This window comes from Pleurodeles waltl, chromosome 1_2 (assembly GCF_031143425.1).
Source record: "Pleurodeles waltl isolate 20211129_DDA chromosome 1_2, aPleWal1.hap1.20221129, whole genome shotgun sequence".
In the NCBI taxonomy this organism is placed as follows: domain Eukaryota; kingdom Metazoa; phylum Chordata; class Amphibia; order Caudata; family Salamandridae; genus Pleurodeles; species Pleurodeles waltl.
The window spans coordinates 980,959,275-980,971,588 of NC_090437.1; the positions used below are offsets into that span (position 1 = coordinate 980,959,275).

The 12,314-nt window shown below is 41.6% G+C and overlaps 1 protein-coding gene across 3 annotated transcripts in view; it reads left to right on the forward strand.

Annotated features, from left to right (window-relative positions):
- The window catches only part of FRYL (FRY like transcription coactivator), a 1,894,812-nt gene that overhangs the window by 6,772 nt on the left and 1,875,726 nt on the right, over positions 1–12,314 (forward strand). The window lies entirely within an intron of this gene.

A 12,314-nucleotide genomic window follows, 5' to 3' on the forward strand; every position in this document is an offset into this window, starting at 1 on the left:
CGGCTTTCACGGATTTTTGTTAGTAAACAAATTAGTTTTATCAGTAAAGCTGCAAGTTATTGGGAAGGTTTTTGGAAATTTCTTGGACACTTACTGTCTGTAAATGACACTGTGCTACCATATTATGCTTTAGTTTTATTTATTTATTTAAATATATATTAAATGTGAGTGTTTTAAACATAAACTGAGAAACACTTCTGCCCTAGTGGCAATGCTGTTAGTAAACTAAGAGGCAAGTCATGGTTCATGTGTCCCCTATATGTGGGCTAGATTCTTATTATACATGGAGCAAACTTTTAGCTTATTGAATCAAGCAAGAGACTTCTTTTTGTACAGTGAGAATGCTGGGCTCACGTAGTTGAAGGTGCACTCATGTGAGAACGAAGAAAGGTGGCTCTGTAAACTAAAATATTTGCATAGGCTCACACAATGTGAGACTGTTTATGGGTTGCGTACATTTCAGTTGGGTCGAGTAGAATATTTAAGTTACTCGACCTGCAGGTCAAGTAACATTTGTATGGTTTTTCGAAACCTGTTGACCCAGGTGGTAGGCGAGGCATTTCAATTTCTCAAATGTTTGCTGGATAAGGTAGAAGGGAAACTGATCTGTAACAGTTGTGGTTGGTAGGGTCCTCTGAGGGTTCCTTCTTGAGAAGGATCTCTACTGCAGCAGGCTTTTGGAAAAGTTTGCGTTGATGGAGGTGTTTGGGTTCAAGGTGAGGGCTTCGCTAATTTGAATAAGTCACTTGTTGACAGCGTGCAGGGGCATGGGTCTGATGAGGCTTCAAAGTGAATGGACTTCACGTTGGGGTTTTTGATCTATGAAGATTGCAGGCAACATAGTCTGGGTATGTTCTTCATGAGTGACTTGTTGTGAAGGCCAAGAAGTCTGTCAGAGGATCAAGGTTGTTGTGTATAAATGTGATCTTGTTACAGAAATATTCTGATAGATTGTTGTAGAAGTCTTTAGAAGGACTGATGTTATACGTGGCTGCAGACATGGTGAACTATTTGATAGCAAAGCGTTCCTTGTTCTTATCGGTGCCGGTGTTGATGGAGGGCTGTGCATTCGGTTTTCCGTATTAGTGCCTGAGGGCACATTTGAATGTGTTGTCTGCTGGGATTTGACTTGCTCCCCACTTGAGTTACAGTTGCTTGCAGTGTTTCTTCGCCTGCCTGAGGTCTTCTGTGTACAAGCATGCACATGTTTGTGTTTTGCTGTTTTGCTGCTTTTGAGGGGACTGTGTTGGCCATCAGTTTGCATAGGTGGTGATCCAATTATTGATGTTCATGATATCTAATGTCAGGTTGTTGGTATGTTTCGACTGTTGTGGAGAGCGGGTGTGCTGCAGCGCCATGAAATCCTAGCTATTACTTTAACTGAAATGTGGATTTTGCGCTAGATGTCACTGGATTGACGCGACAAAGGATTGAGGGTATGTCATCCATGAGTAATGTGATTATCAGCAGTAAATACATATTTAGAATTCTGAACCTTAGGAAATGACCACACCAGTTTATTAAGGTGTTACAAATTTATTTCCCTAGATTAAGAATGCTAGTGTCACAAAAATCTCTCTCAAACACAAGTGATAAGCGTACAAAATTAATAATGGCTGATTAGAATGTCTTAAATATCTGAGTTTAATCAAAGCAAATAATCTCCAGTATGATAACACTAATCAATATCACCAGAATTCGTAATACCGGTAAAGTATACATTAGTACAGATAATCAGAGCATCAATTTGGATTCTGAGAATCTGAAAGTTAATTTCCCTCACTAACCACAAATTAGCATTAACATGTTGGACTTAATGTAAAAGAATTTAGAAACACAAACTAGAAAAACATTATATTTTGGGTTATTATGAAACATCATTTTTGATGTGCAGCATTTAAACTATATATTGCAGCTGGTACCTGCAAAGTAAAAGAGACACATATATAAACAATACAATTTCATACATTACCCATAGGACAACAACATGTCAAACCTTTCAGCCTCTAAACCCACCCTGCTGATTTTTCTTCTCTCCTAAAATCTGTCATAATCTATCATCTAAATGACAAACAAATCCTACCCCGATTGTTATACTAATCTTCTAAAAGCTTATGATTGGTCAGTACACGGGGTGGCTTACGATTCAACCAATAGTTTCTCCAATCGGTAACTTAAAATGCGGTAACATCGGCGTCAGCCTGGACATTTTCACAACAGTAACTTTTCCTCTTCCGTCTCGTCTGTAGCCTCATTGTTCCATATCATCTAAACTTCTCTTCTCAGGAAGAAACTTCTTACAAAGTATCATCTACTTCCATCCTCGAAGAGGAAACCACGTATTGGTGACAATATCGAACAATAGAACATTCAACTCTTACAAGAACTTATTAAAATAGGCCTTGTAAGACATAGCGCAGCGACCCACTAGGGGTAGCTGTAAACACATCTATTAAGCTATTTAACACACACTTTTATGTAGTCATCGAACCACGGAAAATAACAGCACTTTGGTTAGAATTTTGCTTAGCTAAAGAACAAATGAATTATGGCAACCATTTTCAAAAGTCACCCGTTTTTGCATGTTAATTTGCTATACGGTTAATACAATAAAATTATTAATAAAAACATATATTAGAAAATTCACACTCGCAGGTGGAAGCTCAGTCCTATTCTGCAATGTTTTTCCAGCAGTGTCAGACAGGCTCTGAGGTGGTGATTTTCCTGTGACTTGCGACGAATGCTGAAATTGATGAAGTCGTGGTTAGTCATATCATGGGTGTTGGTCTGCCTACATCAGGTCCAAGAGCAGTCTGGCAGTATGGGTGGGTTTGGTGATGTGCTAGGTGAGGCTGAGGTTGCTGGGATTTTTCTAGGGAACTGGTGGGGTTTAGGTCTGTGTTGCTTTCCAGGAGAAAGGTGCTGGAGTCAATGATGAGGTGTGCGTGGAAATCTGTGATGTCCGTGGCGAAGTTAGTGCGCATACTGATAAGGTGAAACTGGCTGTGATTTGAAGCTTGAAGGTGAGGTGCTCTAGTGGTGTTGGTGCATCCTATGGCACCTTTGAAAATGAAGGCGACTCCACCTCCTGGCTTCTGCCAGTGGTCTTGTCTGATGCTCTTGTAGCTGGTAGGGTTGGTTTTAGCAAGGTTCTGTGAGGAAGAGTATGTCCCATATCTCTGTGGGCACACTTGCTGCATGCCCAAGTGTGGAGCAGTGTTTGGTTGGTGTTTTGTGTAGGTAAGGAGTGTGGGGGTGGTGTTGTTGGTGAGTGTGTTTAAAGGTTTATACTTATTGTCATTTCTCATGGTTTGCCCAGAAAACGTTTTAGACTTTTTTTTAGTTGGTATTTTCTGTGTTCATGACAAACTTGCACTGCTGTTGCACTTTTTGTGTTTAAGCTTGTCCTGCTGTCTGGCCCATATTCTGTGAATGAGTTTCGAAATGGTGGGCTGAACATCTGTCAGTGACTACTCCCACCAAACCATAGACCACACTCTGCTCAGGCAGCTAACCCTTATTAAAATACCCAGAGGCAGTGCTTTAGCATTGAAGCAGAAATGCCTATGTAGGGAGCTTCTTGCATATTATTTTTTCCCTGGTGAAACATGCTGAGCTTGTGGTGTTTGTCCCGCATGTAACAAACGATGTTCTGTAGGGGCCAAGAGGGTAATGGAGGACACTCTTTCATATGGAGAGATACAAGTTTGTATTGCGGTGATGGAGGGTCATAGTCATCCCAAAACGTAGAGCACCAAACTGATTTCAAATAGTACTTCTACCTCGTTCTCTGCTACATATGTACAGGAACACATCCTCTCATGCTGTTAAGTTTTCTGTTTGGTACAATCTCAAATTGGTTCTGTTGTCTACTATGATTTGATGCAAATTACTTTCTTCAACATAGAAGGGCCCAGTCTCAGAAAATTGTGAGGTCTTCCCCATTGCCTTCATTAATTTAATCATGGTTTGGGCTTTTGTAAAACGCTTCATCTCCTGGAGCCGTAGAAAATAAAGGTAATCCTACCTGCAGATCAGGTGGCATGGGCAGCTGTCTTCAGAGTGGTTGGAAAATGATTCCAAGTTAAACCCCTGATCATAAACTTGCTATGGGGGGGGAGTCCCTCAGAACTCCATTGATGGATGCTGCCGGCCTCCCTTTGATTGTAGGATAGCTACCCGACATAATCCTGTACTGAAGGGCTGCACACATCATTATAGTGAATGATTGGCTTTTTAAGGGGTTGGATGACCTGGCTAATGTGACACAGGGATGGATCATGGGCCACAGCAATCTTCCTCACTTTTTCTATTGGAGTGATATTCCCACTTCTCTACCCTCTGCCACCAGAGTTGTTCTGACTATTTGGGAGGATGTGGTGAAATCTGAATGGCTGGCCCGGCAGGCTTGCCTTGAAGACCCCATTGTGGAAGGGGACTAGGCTTCAGCTGATCTCTCTGAGGCTTTTCTGCTTGGGACACGTTGTTGGACACCGTGCTTCATCATAGGTTCTTTAAGTCTTCTCAGGACTTGAAATCGAAATATTGCATGCACCTCGCAGTTTTTCCGCGTCTTCAGCTCTGAGCTGCTCTTGTGGCCTACTTATAGTCCACTGTGGACATCCTCAAATTCTGAACTTTGGAAGCAAAGATACAACTCGCCAATAACAAAGGACATAAATTATCCGTTATATATCGAATACTACTGGGTAATTTGCCTGACCCATTGGTGGGGGTGAGGGAACTGTGGCAGCAAGACCTAGGATCACTAGAGGACTGGGTCGAGGCAGTGCCCACTCCTAGAGTAGCAGTGATGGCCTCCAAGTTCCGATTAATTTGACTTTAGCTGCTACAATGCACATATTTCACTAGGGCACACTTGTTCTGAAAGGGGCTGATTATAACGGGAAGCTGGCTGCGCTGCGATGATCCCATTGGTGACCTAATGCACACATTTTGGCACTGTTCTCTTCTTTGGAATGGGGTGCTGGTTACCTTGGAGACAATACTGGGCTGGCGAATGCCTAAAGACCTGAAATTAATCCTCTTGCATATTACAGAAGGGAATAGAGACCGCAGGGCATTGCTCTGGCTGGGCCTGATGGTCGATGAACGAGACATAGCAAGCAAGAAAGATTGGAAAAAGCCCTCTCTGAATGGGCCATGGGACTGGACCGTTGCACAGGTTTTGAACGACCAGTATTTTTTTTATTTAAAAAAAAAAAATGTATAGAAAGGTTTGCCAAGAAACACCACAAGATATGGAAGGATTGGACCAGTCATAGGGACATACCATTAGAACCTTCCCCAGCTAGACCTTGGTTCGTGGGTGGGGACGCATGCCTTTGCTGGATAGATTCAACCGAAGGTTGAAGTTAGTGTGATGGGGTAGAGATCATGAAAAGTTGTCAAGAATTAAAACTGGTTTATAGAAAACTTTGCAGGAGGTGGCAGAAATGTTCTCCATGGAGGTAGCTATCTTAGGGTAAATGTTAGGCTTTCCCTGTTCTGATGCATAAATGTGACTAGCCCTGCTTCCTTGAACACCTGCAGCCTCCTGTTCTCTACAGTGGTGTAGTAGTATGGTTGAGGGTGCAATGTTTCTCTTTTAATTGTAGTCTCTGACATTCTGAGGCATGGGTCCTCTTTCGCATTGCAGGTCTGAAGATGGCTATTGCTGGGTAGGTCTCACTTAAAAAGTGCATTACCCGTGTGCATCGTTAAGCACCATCCTGGATTGCAGGATTTGTGTCATTCTATAGTCTGCCAGCTGACCTTTCTCATTGCATCAGTGGGTTTTCCTCTGCACCTTTTGGGCACGCTCAATTGGGGCGGTTTCTCAATGGCTTGTGGTAAGAAATGATGTGTCAAAGTGATGAGATGTGGTGGTACATCGAGGAAGTGTGGTAATAATCTGTTCCCCCCTCCTTGGCTGCCCCAGCAGACCACTTCAAGCATACCAGACTGGTAAACTCATGCAATTACTAACGCCTTGCTCATCTGAAGATGGAAGTAGTTTCCTTATTTAATTTGGCTGTAATGTAATCTTTGTACGGTTGACTCCTTTTGATTGCCAGTAAAGAATAAGTATAATCCTTTCCTCTGGTCCAGACTTGCAGTAATGGAAAGTCTGAGTTTGGCCGATAGAGAGGTGTGATATCTGTGTGAAAAGGAAAGGATGAATGTCAAGATGCAATTTTTGGGTAGTGACCCAGATGAAGAGGCAAAGAAATATGTCAATTTGGATGATGGAGGAGGCAGTGACGCCAAATACTGCCCATTATGAAGAAAGCGACGAAAGAGAATGTTTCTCAAAAGTATGTTAGTGTTCAGGTGGGTGCAAGCTGTGGAGGGAAGTAGGTGTCGGAAGATATAGACATAATTTGCAAATGTCTAGAGTGGTGTCGGAATGGAAAGAGCATGATAGCTAGCAAACGTAGAGAACTCTGATGGATAGGAGCATGTGCTGCAGTGTGACAGTGGAAAATATTTCACGAGTGTATTGTCCTTTTTAGTGTGGTTTAGTGATGGGTTGGTATTGAGCCGTCGTTGTCGTGCATTATGAAGAACATTACTGTTGTGTAGCCTTATTCCATGTAATTCCATATTTTGTTTGGCAATGTGTGTTTTGCTTCTTCTGAACTCAGTCTGGCTGTGGAACTATCTGTGGCCAAAGTTTGGAAGCACGGCCGTTGACTCTGGTGCGCTCCAAAAAAACTGTGTGCAACTCTTGCTGCTGTTGTGTTTTCCCTAATCTGACTGTAGTGAATTGCTTACAAGTGAATAGTATCACACTTTTAGTTTACCACCTTCTATGTGGTGTGTAATATAATTGACAAAATGATAAACTACTTATTGTAGGTTTACCAGGACATTTTTCCCAGTGTATTAGGCACTTCAGTCGGGGAGTGTTTTAATACCTCAATAGTGTATGAACAAGAGCACCAGATGCTTTCCTTATAAACGCTGATGTTTACTTGGCAGGTGCTAAAGGTACTTGAACATAAATCTTGTTGACTAACATTGACCATTCATTTTGGATTTTATGTATTGAATGGTAGGCCATAGGTGGTGAGCAGTGTTCCTGGACCGTTTGTAAACGTACAAAGTGGAAGGGGCATATATGGCGTTGTGTGTTCAGTACCATTCTTTTTAACCCCACTGGTTGCCAGATCCATCGCTCGGTGATAGTGTGGCAAGAAGGGAACTAGCTGCAACTTACCCTTAAATTATGCTCTTTGGTTCTTGGAGGCAGTTATTGCAGGGTTTGTTGATATAACCTCTGTATGCCAGTGACAACTGTGCTTCTCCCCCAGCCCACCTCTCCAAATATTTTTGTTTTAAGCTACTTATATTTTAGTAACTCACTTTCTTTTTTTTATTATTGGTGAGAGGCTGGCAGGTTCTCAAGCCAAGTTTTTGTAAAACCATTCTAAAAATGTTAATGAAAAGGTAAGCTTCCAAAACGAGACGTATTAGCTTTGCCAAGACCAGTTTTTGAAACTGGTTACAGTTATAAACTGTGTGATTCAAGGTTATTCCAAGGGATAGTATTACAAATCCACTGCTTTCGTAGTAGCATCACTTCCATTGCTGCCGCCCTTATTCTATTTTGATTAGTTTGAGCACTTCACTTATATTGTTTAGAAGATCAGTTAAGTCGATTTGAGAGGTGGCAAAAAGGATACTGCTGTTGGCTTGTAGGATGCATATTCATGGGCCAGGGCCGAGCTGCATTGTAACTTCAGTTCAGTGATGCCGCAGTGGGCCGTTAGACTAACCGGATACGTTGTCTTTGAGATGGCCTTGAAAACTTTGAATATCTTCTGAGCAATAGCAAGTCCTATAATGATCATTTGGTTCCATTGATACTTTCTGCTGCAGTAATATACAACACTTGATGTAGTTTGCTGCACACCCAGTGATTTACAGTATGTGCTAAATGTATTAAAAGAGACAGTTTTAACTGACCACAGGCTGACAGATGTCATTCGCACTTGCCACTCTTTGGTTACATAGTGTTTGGCTTAGGTGCGAATGCTGGTCAGAAGACACGTGATTCCAACAGAAATGGTTTGATGATCAAGGACTTGAATGGACTTTTAGTATAAGTCTGCAGAACGATTAGTCAGAGCAGCCGTCTTTAGAAGACTGCATGTTTCTTAAACATGTGATTACAGTAGCATAGTGCTCAGCACAGCAGACACACATATGAAAGCAAAATATGCACTTCCCCCTACTGGCTAGGGAAAGATGTCAATCTGCTTCTCACTAGACTATTTCTTGACAGCCAGCTTCGTTACATTACTTTTAGCATCGGTAGGATGCTACTGCACTAGGATATGACAAGATTATACTAAAAACAAGCATTTGCAGTGCAGTGGGTCATGCATTTGCTTGAGTTTGAGCTATTAGCATTGTAAACTCCTAACTGGACTTTTCTTGCTACATAAACTGAAAATGAAAAGTAGAAAAGTTTCACATAAGGGAGCCGACGGCCACTATGAGCATGAAGGAGAGACACAAAAGGAAACAGAAGTTTCCTCGCAGTCAAACGTATTAGCTAAAGTGCAGATCCATGAAACGGGATCAATGTTGCGCTCCTTATGAAAAGAAAAAGAAGTCCAGAAACCATGCGAAAAACACGGAGCCTCGTATGTTTTCAGTAGTTTACTGGTGCTCTCGGGGAGGGCTGAACACCTGAAAAGGCACGAAGTATGCATGCCTTTAACAAATGAAATCAAGTAAATTTAAAAAAAGGCAAGCCCACGAACCAACCAAACTGATGGGTGTGGTTAAAAGCCCACAGAGAGATTACAACGGGGGCAGAGAGCTGTCCTTGCCAATACCCATGAAAGTGGCACTATGAAATTCCTCCGTATTTGAAAGTGAATATTTATTTACATTTTTTAAAAATGCAGAGGTGAGAAGACCCCGTGGGCTAAGTTTCTAATCTCAACTACACTCGAGTCCCTCCGGAACTAAAAACTATTTGAAGATTTGTGTTTTATATTACTGAGGAATGTGTAAATATGTTGAAGTCTGCTTTTACTGTATGACTTTCATTGTCTACTTCTGTTCGTTGGTATTTTTGCCTTTACCTTACCTTACCTTCTGTAGACTTAAGAGTGGGGCAATACAGTTGTGTGGCCGCCTCTGTAATGTAATTACGGTTAATTACCTTGTTCTCTAGGTGGCAGTACAAAGAAGCTTGCAGTGTTAACTTGGTGACCAGCCATACCTCGGTTGCAGAGGGGAGGATAAAGGGCGGTGCCAGAGGCCTTGTTACACAGAACCTGCCAACGGCTTTTCCCTTCATGGCTTTCGGAACTCTTATGCAGAGTCCCCTCCCCTACCGCCGAAGCTTCTTGCTCGGTAGCAAAAAGGAGCAGGTGGCAGAGCTTTGCATGTTTGATTGCCTTTGTGGTACCACTCATATTCTGGGGAACTGCTGATATTTAAAGTGACACAAAACTCCCAGACAACCTCTTATTTGAACTTATAAGACAAATGTACTTTTATTATGGTTAAAAAAAGTGAACGTTCCAAAGATATAAAAATCTGTCCAACCTATAATTGAAAGGTAACGTTGTACTTAAATTTTTTTTTTTTTGTTACTAACATTTTTACTCTTTGCCTGCCTGTGCCTTCTGAGAATGTTGCTCGGGAGCTCCTCCTGAAATTGCTGGCTGGACAAAATACCCCAACGTATATTTTTTAACAATATTTTCTTGTTTCTCATCCGGGGTAGAGGCTGTCTGGCCTAGGAGGTGGAGCTCTTGTTGACTGGCTCTGCTGTCTTCCTGCCTGGAAGTCAGTCACAAGACGCAACCATACCATCGCAAACCAGCAACAACCACAAACTGCAGCACGTTAGCCAATTGTCAGCAACATCAGGCTGCACTTTTGGTACTGGACAAACTCTGTTGTTTGAATCGGCTGCTTCTGGTAGGTGCGGATTTCTATCACCTTAGGTGGCTATTGTATCACAGAGGGATACCCACTCTTTCATCCCCTTCTTCAGCCACCCTCCTACCTTTTCCCCGTGTGTTCCACTGCTCTCCCATCACCTCATTACTCTTCCCTTTCTCCAGCATCCACTCTTTAATTCCCCTTCCTACTTGCACACTTCACTTCTGCATTGCCAGCCTCTTCTCCCCCTGCCTACCTCACTGCCTTTGCTTCTAAATTGTCCTGCCCCCTACCTTCCACTGCATCTAATGCATTTCCTCTCCTCCAGCTACAGACTCCTCTGATACATCTACACTCTCTCTAGCTCTCCTATAGAAGCTGACCCCCACTCCCACCTTGTCTACCAGAACACTGTTGTTCCCATCCTCATACTAGGTTCCTCAGTTATTTGGTTGTAGTAATGTATTGGTTAATTGGACCTCGTTTAGCACATCATAGATTTCATTAAACTGTTAATGCCCCCTCTTGTCTCATACCAGGCCATTGTGGATCTCCACAGCTGAATATTTATCCCTTAAAACTCTGACGCTTGTGATTTCTACACAGCTAATTCAGCTCTACAACACAGATCAAAAATGCACCCCCCCCCCCCCCACACACTATGCTTCATACTAGATCTAATCCCTGTTAAATGCCACTTAATACATTGGTTTACAAAAAAACAGCACATCTCGGCACTTGCCTAGCAGTCTGGCTTGCTTGTAGTTGCATTATTTGTGTTGCCACCACAAACACAAAATCTCAGAATTGCACCTTCAATGTATGCACCCTGTGCAGCAAATCTTCAATCTTCTGCAACATGTTTGGTCTGCAGACTTCATAGCTGGGCCATTTTAAGACTGATTCAAAGCCTTTATAGCTTTGCATAGCTTGTATAAAAACTTTGAGGCTTCCCGTAACAATTGTGATAATACAAAAAAAGTAATTTAATTTCACAATTAATGCCTTATAGTACATACCCGCTAAAGAGTATCAGTCCCATTGCTCTTTATCTGCAATCTGGAATTTCAGTAATGTGTGGACATTGAAAATATATTGTTATTGGAATGAATAAACATCGTTTCAGGCTTGTCCCTCTCGGGACAACAGAAGTTTATAAGTCTTTTGGGTTGTAGGGCAGCCCAGTCTCCTCTGTAACGCTCCTAAATATTTTAGTATTAGCTGATGACACCTGGTAACTTCTTACACATGGTACTTTTTGCAGTGTTTGACAACTGGTGAAGAGATTTAAGGCCAACTACAAAAAGAAACAGAAAAAGTACACATTAAATACTACGGTCACAGCAATAATTTAAAAAAAAAAAAAAAAAAAAACCTCCTCCACCGCTTGGCTGGTGTAAAGCTATCCACAGCATTTACTTTGACTTCTCAATTTTGCTGAAGTATTCCTGCATTATGTGCTTGTGAGCCTGTCAGACAGCAAGTACACGAACTGCTGCTTTTTTGGATGTTTGTAATGATGTGCAAGTAAGTTGACCTGCTTTTGATGTCTGTTTATTTTCTGGTGAGAGGCAAACTTCAGTTGACGTTTGGAGCCTAAACCACGTCCGCAGCTGTAGAAGAAAAAAAAGATGAAATATAGTTTGGTTGATAATGGCTTAGTACTGTGGTGATGGCAGATGTGAATTATGGGCAACAGGGTTGTGTTTTCTTGTTGTAGGTTAAACATATTTTGCACCCACATGGTAATTTTTATATATAATATATTATATTGCCATTGGTTTGTATGGTTTAAATGGCGAATCCTTCATGACGTCTTTTGTGGCTTCAATGGATGGCTTACCTCAGTTGCCACACTTGATGGTATACTACAATGCTGGTAATGTGTAGAAACAACGTCCTTGCGTTAAGAAATCAACAATCTCAATGAGTGGAATGTTTTTGACTTGCGGACACAGCATCTACCTACCCCGGAAACAACAGCCAGTATCTAGAATTTGTTTTTACTAAACAAAATTTGAATCCAATCCTTGGTGGTTGTCCTTTTCTCTTTTTAAAAGCATATCAGTATAAAAGATTGCCACTATAAAATGATCATACTCTAAATCAGTTGAACAGGTTGGCAAATGACTGAGTGTTGCTTTGATTGTTAGACAAATGCGTTTGCACTGGTAATAATTGAAGGAAATGGCATATATTCTTAGGCCTAACTCTCAAGCTCTTTCTGCTTGTAAATGATTATTATGGAGTAGGATTCATTGTATTGTTTGAGGAAATATATGTTCACAATTTTCTTTCTGAAATTACTGTGGTGTGCAGCTCATTCGGCATTGCTGTAAACTGCGGTTCCTCTTTGGATAGTCTGCTGTGCTATTTTGGACAGGTTTTGTATTGCTTCATGG